Consider the following 10,934-nt stretch of genomic DNA (forward strand, 5'->3'; position numbering starts at 1 on the left):
GGGGAAATTGACTTGGTTAGTGCCGAGGGGCAATTCTCCTTGCAATAGTCTCACCCACCCAGAACTCATAAGTGTCTTTCCCTTCTATCTCGTAGCTTCCATACTGCTATGTTTCATCTTAATTTTACTTCATGTTTCACTGTGTACTATTGAAAATGCTATAGTACACAGCTAAACTAATCAATAATGAATGTATCTGTGCAGGACCGTGTGGAGGAACACTTCTGTGTGTACTGTGGTGAGTGACTGGGCGGTCAGCTGGGAGATTTCTGTTGAGAATGGATGGATGCCAATATTTTACTTTTACTATTCTTCTTCTATTTTCTTAATTATTATCTGTATATTATTGATATGATGGCAAAATGTAAAACAAAAATTACTTGTTTCTGTAGAAAACCAACAAAATTATGTTTTATAAAAATGGGATAATAAGACTTTAGGGTTTTACCCCAAAACCTATATGAGGCTGTCACAGATATGCCACTGACATACAGTTAGGTCCATAAATATTTGGACATTGAGACAATTTTCATCATTTTGGCTCTGTACACGACCACAATGGACTTGGAATTAAACAATCAATATGTGCTTTAATTTGAGAATATTTACATCCAAATCAGATGAATGGTGGAGGAATTACAACACATTGTATACGTGGTATCCCCTTTTTAAGGGACCAAAAGTAATTGGACAATTGGCTGTTCAGCTGTTCCATGGCCAGGTTTGTGTTGTTTCCTCGTTAGTTCATTTACAAGGAGCAGATACAAGGTCTAGAGTTCATTTCAAGTGTAGTATTTGCTTTTGGAATTTGTTGAGGTCAACTCTCAATATGAAGTCTAAAGAGCTGTCACTATCAGTGAAGCAAGCCATCATTACGCTGAAACATCAAAACAAACCCATCAGAGAAATAACAAAAACATTAGGTGTGGCCAAATCAACTGTTTGGTACATTCTTAAAAAGAAAGAATGCACCGGTGAGCTCAGCAACACCAAAAGATCTTGAAGACCACGGAAGACAACTGTGGTAGATGACAGAAGAATTCTTCTCCTGGTGAAGAAAAGGCCCTTCACAACTGTTGGCCAGATCAAGAACCCTCTCCAGGAGGTAGGTGTATCTGTGTCAAGTCAACAATCAAGAGAAGACTTCACCAGAGTAAATACAGAGGGTTCACCACACCATGTAAACCATTGGTAAGCCTCAAAAACAGGAAGACCAGATTAGCATTTGCTAAAACGCATCTAAAAAAGCCTGTAAAGTTCTGGATCAACATCCTATGGACATTTGAGACAAAGATCAACTTGTACCAGAATGATGGGAAGAGAAGAGTATGGAGAAGGGAAGGAACTGTCATGATCCAAAGCACACCACCTCATCAGTGAAGCATGGTGGTGGTAGTGTTATGGCGTGGGCATGTATGGCTGCCAATGGAACTGGTTCCCTTGTATTTATTGATGATGTGACTGCTGACAAAAGCAGCAGGATGAACTCTGAAGTGTTTCGGGCAATATTATCTGCTCATATTCAGCCAAATGCTTCAGAACTCATTGTAAGGCTCTTCACAGTGCAGATGGACAATGACCCAAAGCAAACTGCAAAAGCAACCAAAGAGTTTTTTAAGGCAAAGAAGTGGAATGTTCTGCAATGGCCAAGTCAGTCACCTGACCTGAATCCAATTGAGCATTTCACTTGCTGAAGACAAAACTGAAGGGAAACTGCTCAAAGAACAAGCAGGAAGTGAAGACAGCTGCAGTAAAGGCCTGGCAGAGCATCACCAGGGACCAAACCCAGCATCTGGTGATGTCTATGGGTTCCAGACTTCAGGCTGTTATTGACTGCAAAGGATTTCTAACCAAATATCAAAAGTGACAATTTGATTTATGATTATGTTACTTTGTCCAATTACTTTTGGTCCCTTAAAAAGGGGATACCATGTATAGCATGTGTTGTAGTTCCTCCACTATTCATCTGATTTGGATGTAAATACCCTCAAATTAAACTTAAAGCACATATTGATTGTTTAATTTCAAGTCCATTATAGTCGTGTACAGAGCCAAAATGATGAACATTGTGTCAATGTCCAAATATTTATGGGCCTAACTGTATACCTATGTAAAGACATGACACAGGTATTTTGGAGTAGATCCTGAATAAGGCATCATTTATTTTGGTTGAGGTTCAATAGTATTTCATCAGATCTTAGACCAGAATCTACTTGTAGAACTTGGATCTGGATCCTTTTGAATCGATCGGCAAGTATATATATTCAGTCATTTTAAGTAACAAAACTTAAAGCTGCCCCAATCAAAATGTTTATATTACCAATGGTGGATGTGTCTGTAGATGCGTGGGTCATGATCAACAACGACTGGATAAAGTTCCGTAGTTACTGTAGTGAGTCAGTGTGTATTCCATCTTGAGATATGTAATGAATGAAGAACATGTCTGGCTTCAACCAGTTGCTTTTTCCTGGTAACAACAGATGATATCTCGTCTCCCACACCTTTTTATGAATCTCACTGCTTTTCTTTTCAAAACCCCCTCTGAGATGTCATATTGAGTTAATATAGAGAAGGGGAACATATTTTTCAGGTTCCTATTATGTGCTGTATAGAGCAGGAACATAGGAATGACCCCATGGGGTAACTCTCCTACACTCAAACATGGCAGTAATAAAGAGCTGCACTTCCAAACACACAAGCGATTTACACACACCTGTGGTGTCATAGGAGGATTTCAGGTTAAAACGTTTTTTTTCTTGTTGTGCCTAGCAACTACGAAGCTATTCTTTTCCATATGCTTCAAACAATACAATCACCAGGGACACAGGGAGTAGCCAAATAGTAACACCTGTTTGGCTCGGTGTTTTTACCATTTCATTTAAATAACAATCAACCAAATGGATTGCACTTACTGAGGCAAAAGCAGCTGGCTGCTAATCAGACAAAACAGATATCAAAATGCATCCACTGAAAAACTATGCCATTCAACCAACAAGCACAAAATATTTTTTTCTGTCCCTTATGTCTCTCACAATCAAAACAACCACATCTGTTTCCAGTCTCCAGTGATGTCAGCAGTCTCTTTAATCCGTTAAGAAAACAGCATACATTTGCTTTTCTTGCATATTCTTATTGTGGGAATGGCTCAGAGCGAGAGACGTCTGTCTTTCTTAAGTGCACATATTAAAGAAGACGATTGAACTCGAAGCCGACGTAATCAGACTCTGAAACAAGTGAATTTCCCTCGACAGAATCTGTGACAGTGGCAATAAGAATTGCCATGTTATTCATGTTGATGTCAAAGTGTGGTTTTATTATCTTTCAGTAAGTAATACTGGAGGTTTGTGTTATGCAATAGCATTTAAAGAATAACTTATGGAGGATGAGTTTGTGGAGGAGGAATATGACAAAGAGCCCCCGAGGTAAAGACAGAGATTATGCTGGTGGTGAGATAATGATGGATTATAAGTGCTTAAAATCAAAATGCAGGTGAAAATGCTCCCTGTGGTTCAAACGATATCTTTACCCAGCTCATGCCCTCAAAATTAATTTCCTCTTATTCTAATGATAATCAAGCTGAATCTTTAATTACTGCCTAGTGAATGATGTGAATATCAATCACAGAGAAAGGTGATTCAGAAACGACACGGAATGCTTAAAAAGGCAGCTGAGCTCCTGAACTGCTTACAGGCTTTTACTGACACATGCAGCATAAACATGCAGCCCCCCACCCTTGCTGACAATCAGTTCAAATGTCACAATTACATAATCCCATTTCAAATTGATCAGCTGATATTTGAAATTGAGGGAGCTGTGGCTTGTCACTTGAAATCAGTAACGGAAACAAAAGAACAAGGTTTGTGTATTAAAGATATGCAAATCAGTGTCCCAGCAGCGCAGACGACAGCTGCATCTTTAGTTTGTCTAGAAGTGCAGTATAAGAGTAGTGAAGCACGACATCATCACATCTAATGTATCTACTTCAAGTTAGCAATTAAGCAAGCGTGTCTCTAGAGTGTATGTCGCTATCATTCCGCTCTGCGCTCTGATTTTAGTTTTCATCCTGACAAGCTAAACCTTAAAAAGGTATATTTCACCATGTCACAAAGGAAGCTGTGATGTTGGAACGATTTTGGACGCTCCTGGTTCCAGAGGTAAAAGCCCTATCATTGTTCCCTTAGACAATGTTACATGACTGTAACAACATGTACTGAACACTGGGAATAGGACTCAAATGCCACGACTCAGAGACAGAACTGGCATCCATTGTTTAGATCATCAAAGTAAAGCAATGAAGGGTGCACAGTACTGATGATGAACTCTTGGGGCTCTTTCATTAATGGACTCCTGCAGTCCTAAGGTCACAGCGAGGGCCAAACAATCAAATCTCCCTCCATCTGTGTGTTCACAAACTCTAATCCTCCTTCACCGCTTTCGGGCTGTTCACAGTGTTGCACTTTGTTCCACTGCCGGTGAAAGAGAACTTGGCGAACAGAGAGCAAATGCCCAGGAAAAAGCAGTGTAGTGTACCAGTATCTTTTAGACAGGAAGAAGCGCTCATTAACTTGTCTGTGACTACATATAGCAAGAGAAGCTGGCTTTCAGTTAGCGGTTTTACGACAATATGCAAAAGTAAAAGGTAGTAAATAAAACTAGGTTGACTGAAATTCTTACTCCGATCACAAAGCAGATCATTTTTGACATGATAGTTATCCAAACAGAACACTGTCTTCTCCACCCCCTGCTATAGTACAGGTTTCACAACTGGTGATTGAATGATGAGTGGCCTGCGAGACAATAGTGAGTTACAGCTCATTTGCTTGTAGCCAATAATCTGATAACGATGTGCTTTTAAGATCGGGAACTTTAAGATGTGCCCCTCTTTCAAGTGTGGCTATTTAGGACAGGTAACTCTTTTGCCTTCAGACACTCAAAAGAGAGAACGGAGGCACCACAAATGTAAATGAACCACGTCATATTTGCAATGCAACGTCACTTTAGGAGTTAGACTGCGTCATGTGTTATGTTCAAATCCATTTTAATTCAAATTACAGAGTTAGCGCTCGTTCATTCAAACTTGACAGCCAGCAACAGCAACAAGAAAAGGAGGAGGAGTGACACTTCTCCGTCGATGTGTTCATGACATTGTTCCTGTCATATGCAGAACAAAATATACTTCTGTGTGGGGTGAGAACGCATTAATGATCATCAGACACAAATATTCTGCTACCTTCAATTCAATTATTTCCTCCCAATGTTAGACTCACTTATGTGTTTAAGCTGTACAGCTGCACTGGGTAAGATATATCTGAGATGTGGTTAATAGAGACGCATTAGATATAATAATACCTGAAATATGATGTAAGACGTGCAGATGTTAAGTCAGTTGACTTTTCCTGACTGATTGTTGCCTGCAGATCTCCTCTCTGAGCAGAATGTGTGCCAACCTCTTCAGACATCTTGTTCAACAAAAAGGTCAAGTTTGTTTATGTTTCACTTCCCACAACTCGGAGCCTCTCCATGCAGAAGCTGTGAAGTGCGTTGAGACAGGCGCGTAATCACAGCGGATGCTTTGCTGAGCATAATTAAAAGCCTTTTAATTTCCTCTCGGCTATTTCATCGTGAAGGCTTGTTTTCTAATGCACCGAACAACACGCTGCAATGCGAGTCAAACCCAAAATAGTTCAAAACAGTTACTTCACTGCCTCTCCTCCTCCATCACTGCTGCTTTCGGTCTGAAAGTGGGATGCCGCGTGTCATTCATAATTTAAATCAGACTTTGTGTTCTGGTTCCCCACTTCCACATGCTCCTCCCTGGGTTCATTAGTCCCTTGAGATTCCCTCCACTTTCTATTTCTCAGCTCCTTTGCCGTCGCCTTCCAGCTTCTCTTTATTGTATCACGATGGCTGACTGATACAACGAATAGGTAATTTATAGAGAAAGGAGAAGGCACAGCTCAAGAACACCATCATAGTGGCTGTTTGCTGTCAATTTGCTGAAACATCCCGGTGCTCCAATGTAGTTGCTCCTCCATCACAGACCGAGCTCCCCTGTGCTGTGTACTACAATATGCCATCTCATATGGAATAGGAATAATACGCTCTTGCCAAGTACATTATACTATGTAATCATTAATAATGTGATTTTTATTTCACATCTTTCTGATGCTGCACTCCAGAAATATGAATAATAAACGACACCTTAATCAGAAAATGTTCATCAGTCCAAAAGTGCAGTTTTCTAAAATTACAGATGCTACAAAATAATGTTACGTTGTAGTGGCATATATGTTACTTAAGCAAAGTATTGTGTTTGTGTATCAGGACCAAAGGTCATCTATAAGTGTATCCTAGAGGGAGGATGGGGTATTGCATGTTCCTGAGGGAAGGGGATGAGTAGGAGCGGGCAGAACACCTGGTCGCCAAAAGTGATGAGACAGGCAAATATGACCCCCACCAAGGTGATAAACACGTGTAAGGCCAGAAAGAGACACACCACCGGATCTGAACAGACTGATGTCATCTGCCAGGTGGTGTGAATCGTTCAGGAATGAGACAGGAGTGGTCTCATTGTCTGACGAGTTTGATGCATTAAACAAGACTATAAAAGAGGAGACCCAAACTAAAATAAGGGCTTTTTTTCCTGCCATATCCGCGGGGATATTGTGACCAGAGAGTTTGTTTGACCTGATGTGAAATAACTCTGTTTGTATTTGATGACTTATTTTTCCTGGTTCGTTTATTGCACTAAGTGTTTAAGCTAGAGATCAGAAATATAATTGGATCGAGGAAAATACGAAAGATTAAGTGTCTTGTGAGCAGAGGCGCCTACTACCCACCAGGTGAAGGTCACCTCGGAACCACTTCAACGTATTAATATTGGGCAAACTTTGTAGGTCTACTCTGCTCTTTTAAACACACCCTTCCTTACTGTTTTCATTCCTAGTGATCTTTCCAGTGGAGCACAACACGCGTGTAATTCACAATGATTACCGTGACGGATAAGCAACTTGAAATCTTTAGTCATTTTGAAACAGTGAACCCCTGATTTCAGACAGAAATAAACAGATTCTCATTTCCAGCTGGCAACCGTCATTTGTATCAACTGTAGCAAGCACTCTGTCAAAGGGTCTTTAATATACATGTTTAATGTTTAATACAAACATAATATCAATCAATGTCTCAATAGGGCAAAACATAATAACAAAGCCGTTTTATATTAGTTTTATTAGGGGATACCCGTAGTAATCTAGTTCATTGGTATATGGAAAAATGTAAATACAACAAATGTGTACAGAGCTACTGAGTATCACTCTTACTGGAGCCTCATGCTCATAGCAACACATCTAAAGCTTGGGCAGCCTGAATACAGATGATTATTTATGATGGGATAATCAGTGTTTGGGGAACGGGCTTTAGTGAAAGTCAGTGGCGTCATTTGTTTAATTGACAAAGTCGCGCAACACAGCACAGTTCCTCCAGTCCAACATGGATGATGTCTGACTAATCAATAACTGAAATTTAGAGCCAACTAACTAAATAATATTGGTATTATTTCATGTTTAATATTAGAATGTGATAACACGTTATATAAAATTCCACATTGCGGAACATTAACCAGGCGTACTTATGGCATATTAATTATTCACCATGAATGAGTAGCCTACTCGTTGCCATCATTGTAGCAATGAGCCATTTTCTACCGGCATAGATACGATAGACGGTATTTTCTCACTATGATCCATCTTCTGATATAACATGTGTATGTATTGATTACACCCGGTATAACACAAACAACCAGTGAATGTCGCTGGATCAGAGTAATATGCCGGTGTTCAAAACAGCTAATTCCACAATGATAGCAATTCTCATTCAAAGTACGGTTAATAATAAATACTATGTCACACGTATTCCTGGTTAAAGTGTTGCAACGTTTGTGTAGCCTAACGTGTGATCGTGTTCTGCTATTGAACATGCCAACAGAGTACAAGTATTGCTGAGTTAGTTGGCTCTACATGTCTGTTATCGATTAGTCAGACTGGCGACGGAGTTAGACGAGAGAGACTTAATGTTATTCAATCCTTTATTAAAGACAGAAAATATTAATCTATGAGAAATAGTGTGATATTCTGGCAATGACAATTTAATGCTATTAAATAAGCCTTGTTATCATACAAAAAAATTACGGGTAATAATAGATTGTGACGGAAGTTTTACAACCCTGTCCATCAAAATGACAAAGGAGAAAGTCTAACAACCACTAAGAAGGACACACTGAATGTTGGACTGGATCTGAATCACGAGTCTGATGCAGGCGTTACTTTTCAATTCCGTTAACATTGCAATAGGCCATTAGTGCTGCATTTATGTGTCTGAATAATCTTTACAAATGAGGCAAATACTGGAAACACCTATGAGGATATTGTTTAAACACTTTGAGCAATACATTACAACACATTATCTTTGTAGCGTCCATGTTTGCACATGCTCAGGAACACACCGAAGTCTATCCGAGGAGCACGTGAATGCACCTTGTCCTTGGCGAGTGCCATTCTACTTCTTAATAAATTGGTGCTTGTGATTTTATTTTTATTTTTATTGTGTGAGAGTCTCCTTTTCTCAAAATACACCATGGGCTGATTTTTAGGATTTAAGACTGTAAATACATCAGGAGCCTGTGTATGATTAAATATATCAATTCTAAATGTTCGGCTGCACTGAAAGCTGTCCAAGCTTTCACTAATGTTGTAGTATTTTGAAAAGGTCTTTCTTGTACAGGATCATTGGCCATTTCCATCATTCCCTTCTCCAACTTACATTTGTTATGCTGTGTAAGTGTATGACTGCCACAGAGTTTAGCTGGCATTAAAGCCTTGGGCAGGTTTATGTACAGACACACTTCGAGAGCCAGATGTCAGAGCAAGCATCAGATCTAATGAGATCTTATATTCACACTGCTGTTTAGCCCAAAATATTGCTGGCAGATCAAGGCAAGTGATCATAGCGTCAATGATGTGCTTCATTACAGATTCAAATACAAGTATTTTCTATAAAAAGAAATCAAGCAGGCATTCGGTTTGTGTATTCTTGTAGTGCACATTTTGTTCAGGAAGCTGAATAGAATCAGTCCTCCCGGATGTTTGATCCCAGTGGCTTACTGAGTCTGCTGCAAAGCGTGTGTGTGTGTGTGTGTGTGTGTCTGTCTGTCTGTCTTGGAAAACAGAATAGGTATTGTTCAAATCAGGAATATCCAGATCCTCAGAGAACCCCGCCTGTGGGATTATGGAAACAATGTATTTAATGGTAAGGAAGTACTAACTTTGTGTGCATGATAAGGTCTGTTTAAGTCTTGTGCACACTTTGTGAACAAGCTGCTAAATGTGTCCTCACAACACTAAAGGGACTTTCAGATAGCAAACTGTTCCCGATGTAAACATGACTGCAGCCATTCTGCCGGGGCAGGTGAGCGTTATATGGCTGCTGCCGTCTGGTTAATGAAGGAGCTTCTTCCAACTTGCTGCCACAGCTCGCCTTGTGACCATGGCAACCACAGAAACCAAGGCAGGAGCTAATTTGGTGGCATTTGATCTCCCTACATAATTAGAGCGAAAAGGTTCTGGTCACCTCAACTCGCCATTTTTTTTTTCTTTAGCAAAAGTTGTGGAAAGTACCCAGTACTTTTTTCCGTACCACGTTGTTCGAGGCTCCGAGCGAGCTGAGCTGATACTACAAGGTGGAGTTAAAACACGGTACGGGGGCGGGAGACATTTCTCCGCTCTCTGCTGAGACGTTCCTTTCTTTTGGTCTAATTTAAGACAACTTTTAAAGAAGAAATTCACTTCTACAATTCTACAGTATTCTTGAGCCCTTCATTTCTTCTCTTTGGATGGTTATAAAAAACTTGAGTTGGGTTTTAGAAAGTAATGTTATATTCTTGTCAGACATGTGTTACCAATGCAACGGCATTGTTGATGTCTTCTAAGTCCGCAAGTGTGCCGGTCACTCGTATGTGAATTACACAATATATAGAACAATCCATTTTCTTTCCTGTCACCATTTCAAGCCATCGAACAGGTATTTATCTACAGTACGTATGATGATTGTATAACACGAACACTGGATTCTGCAGCAACCAAATCCTATGGATCACAAAATGAGTTGAATTATCGTAATTACCCACACACCTGAGGCAATGCGCTTTCACTGTACGATGACAAGCTTAACAATCATTCTCATCGAGGCTAGTCAACAGGATTATGATGTTTCATTCTGCTCCGCTGTATTCGACCCACATCATAGACATTTTCTAGGAATAAAATACTGTAGCTCATACATTTGCTACAGTACTGAAACAGGTGGGTAAGGCTGCAAGAACAGAAATGTGCAGTTGGATTCAGCATCTTACATGGAAGCTATACAGACACGCAAACTGCATGAGCAGCCTGTGGAAAACTTTATTTCCTGCGGGGTGAGCCGTCAGAGCTGCAATGTGTAATTCCACCTCCTCCAAAGAAATAGGGGGCAGTATTTCACCTCTAAACTGGGTCAATTCATTAATGTTCATATTTTAGTTGTAGTAGTCTGGCATATTTATTGTATTCTAATGTATTATATTATATTGTGAACTAAATACACACCGACTGTAGTCCGTGTAATGTTACTTTAGTTTCTTTATTAGACTAAATCCAAAGTGGCAGAAACTAGAAAACGACCGCATATTTGTCTCATCTTCCCGGTGGCGGCGCAGCCAGGAGAGCAGCCCTCAGGAGACAGTTCGAGTAAGCCGTCACTCAGCAGCCGCCTCAGGCAGACGGAGCTCCAGTCAGCAGCCGAAGAGACTTGAGCTCAGCCAGAACCAGCCCCCACATTGAACCTTTAATACCCTCTCAAGTGTTAAATTGGATCACAATGTTACACGGTTAATAACACCACCA

This window comes from Cottoperca gobio, chromosome 7 (genome assembly GCF_900634415.1).
Source record: "Cottoperca gobio chromosome 7, fCotGob3.1, whole genome shotgun sequence".
Taxonomy (NCBI): domain Eukaryota; kingdom Metazoa; phylum Chordata; class Actinopteri; order Perciformes; family Bovichtidae; genus Cottoperca; species Cottoperca gobio.